The sequence below is a fragment of the Cynara cardunculus genome (genome assembly GCF_001531365.2).
Source record: "Cynara cardunculus var. scolymus isolate 2C chromosome LG 6, CcrdV1, whole genome shotgun sequence".
Lineage (NCBI taxonomy): Eukaryota > Viridiplantae > Streptophyta > Magnoliopsida > Asterales > Asteraceae > Cynara > Cynara cardunculus.
The window spans coordinates 651,476-654,985 of record NC_037533.1 but is presented as its reverse complement, the minus strand read 5'-3'; positions in this window follow the sequence as shown (position 1 = coordinate 654,985).

The window sequence follows — 3,510 nt, the reverse complement described above, 5'->3', positions numbered from 1 at the left end:
TTTTTTTAAAATTACGGATATTATATTGAAAATTACTAATATTTTAATCAAACAAATTATATAAAAAAAATGAAAATTTCATGCTCTTCGATATGATATTTATCTCGATTATTATTTGTCATAAAAAGTAATAAAAATAAGTTTTTTTTTTATTAAAGGCTAAATTTAAGCTGCTTAAAAGTTGATGGGGTTTTATAATTCTATGCAAATCTAGTTTTATAAAAAAAAATACAAAATAAATTAAATAAGTTTCAGATATATTTTGGAGAAGTGTTAATCGTATCTTTTGGAGATAAAATTCAAATTTCATAATTATCTTTTTTTATTTATCCTATAAATATAAAGGGTTTACAGATATAATCAAATTTTAGATTATTTTATTAACATCGTAAGCTTTCTTGGGTCATAAATCTTATTGGGGTTCAAGAATTGGGTCACGTTTTGGAGGTAAGTCTTCGATTACAGTCTGCGTATTAATTCGTTATTGTCTTGTTAATTTTGAGTTCCTCATCGTTTTTTTATCTATGATTTTCGAAGTTTTTGGAATGATATTATTAATGGTGTTTCCAACCCAATCTTGAGAGTTACTTAAATATGGTTATTTTACTGAGATTTCTTAACGAAATTGATGGGTTTCATTTATAAAATAACATAAAACGCGTTCTGCAAAAAAAAATATGAAAATGGAACGGTTTTTTGGTTGGTTTGGAATATGAATAAAAAATAAATAAATATGGATCATATCGGGTGGAGAAGACAACATCACATGGGTTATTTTGTTTAGACCCACAATTTTTTACTATTTACAGTTCAGACCCCTATTTATCAAAGACGCTTCATATTTTATGTTCCAACAATAATAGAATGTTATTCTAACAGTTTTATACCGCACCTAAAAAATATCCCCTAAAAAATCGAATTTCAGATTTCAGCACATTCGGGCTTTGTAAAAAAAACACCTCATTTTCAGTTCAGATTCGGATTTTCGAATCATTCAGGTTTCACACACCCTTAGTCGGTATCAAGGAATGTGATTAGTGGACAAAAAGTGGAATGGATGTTGTTTAAATGAATTTAAAATTGTCTGTTTGGTTAGTAGAATATAACTATGTAATTGCAATAAAACAATGATAAATGACCAGAATAAATGTTCATTACATTTTCATTAATTTCTTTACTTCAATTATAAATACAGTAAATTAGAAAAAATTGTCCATGTGGTTTATAGAAACTGATTTTGTTCACTCGACTTCAACAGGTACACTTATAAACCTTATGGTTTGCATTTCGTTTTGGATTGGGTCCCTAGTCGAAACATTCGTTTAAGTATCTCTTGTGCTAGGCATGTGAAGGCCGATTTAGTCATTTTACCTTTTCTTCTATAATGTACAAGTATGTAATGGATATAACAACTATTTCTGATTTCAAAAATAAAAGTAAATAAACCCTAAAACTACCTTTTGATTTAACAAACGTCACCCCCTGGAGATCTTGATCTTGACGGAGAAGAATCATAAACCATATCCTGATCACATTAGCCATGACGAAAACAACCATAACTTTCTTCTTCTATTTTTTCATATGGGGCGAAAATCATCGAGGGAGTAAGAAAGGGACAACCACCGCCTTACATCTCTATCTCTATATGCTTCGGGTTCCACTTCATCTCCATCATGTGAGGGCATGTAACCCACTTAACAGTGGCTTCAATCTTCAAATGACCGTTAGACTGAGGGATCTAAACCAAAAGGAAATGCAAACCACAAGGCTATGGGTGTACTTATTGAAGTCGAGTGATGAAAACCAAAGTTTTGGTAACCACGGGACATTTTTTGTAATTTACTCTTATAAATGTTATATGATAATAAAATATGTAATGTTATTAATTGGTGGTGACGACAGTGGTGGCGGCGATGGTAGTTCTGTGTGGCACTGGTGGAGATGACAGTGGTAGTGGTGATGACAACGACAACAGTGATCGTGGTGTTGGAAACACTTGTGGTTGTGACAACGACAGCGGCGATAGGGCGACACAGGAAGTGAAGGAGGTGACGATTGTGATAGTGGTGATGACAACAACAACAACAATATTGGTGTTGGTAATAACAGTGATTATGTTAGTGGTGTCAGTGATATGTTTCTATGTTAAGGCTAATAGAAAGAGGGTATGATTGTCTTTATCAAGTCTTGATACAAAATGAAGGGTTTACCTAAGCTTATCATGTAAGCATTTACCAGCAAGAGTGACCACTATCATTTACCTTATGGGGTAACATTCTCAGTTATCAAAACAGATTGATGTTAAGCGTTTATAACATGGTAAGAACTTACTTGGGTAAGAGTCATCATCCCCACATACCAGTTGAGACTCTCGATCTTTGCCTTCTCTCGTGCCTAGTAAAATCTTTGGTCTTTATTATGTTCACCCGATAAAGTAATTAAACTGATAAGTGCTTACCAAGGTAAGTGTTTAATAAATGACCCAGAATTGTCCATTTCATGGTAGAACCAAGGAATCGACAATTCTATGAATGAGGGAAATATAAAGAAATTCACAGGTTCAATGATTTTCATTAAAGGATCCAAACACATAAATGGAATTTGGTTAACGAAGTTGATCATTCCAATTCTTTCAAATTCAAACAATACCTTAGGGCCCATTTTTGCAGGAATTAGAATTGAATTCCATTTGTGTGTGTGTGCATCGGTTGATTCTGGTTATAACTCGTTTGGGAAGATACATCAACGAGCACAGTTAAATGTTCTAATGAGTTAGAACACTTCAAGAGCATGCTTGTTATTGAAAACAAAAATGTATGTTAACTAAGTTTATCTGATTCAATATTCACCTCATAATTTAATATCCTATTTACAGGCATATATGTTTATTAATCGTATTCATATTTACAGGACATCGTGGCCGCTACCCTTGCTTTTCGAATATTTTTCACACGATGATGGTTTTCTCGGAAACAGTCTGGATCTCTTGAGGCAGAAGAAAAATCACGAATAATTTTAGCAATTTCTAAATAAATGTCTTGTTGCTTGTATTTGTTTTATTACTTGGCCATAGTTAATGGATTTACTTCAGAGGGTATTTTGTGTATATGCCATAAAGGATGATTCCAATCATTTTAGGACACAATTGGAGACATTTTAGGGTTGATTGTTTGTCTTTCTAAATGAATATAAGTTTTTATCATTATGAGGAATTGCACTTCATAAACCTCAATAAATTATTCTATAATATATATTAAGAAGAAACTAGAATAATACTCGTACAATGCAGCGAGATACATCTCGATTTTAATGTTTTATTTTATTATTTGTCTACGTTGATGTTATAATACGATTTTATGTGTTTTTAAGAAAACAATAATGATTTTATTCAATTTAAAGATATCATAAAAATTTGAAAATATATATATATATATATATATCAATGTTAATATCAAATCAACTATTTAAACGTTCTTATTTTTTTTATGTAATTTCTTTAATTTATTTTAA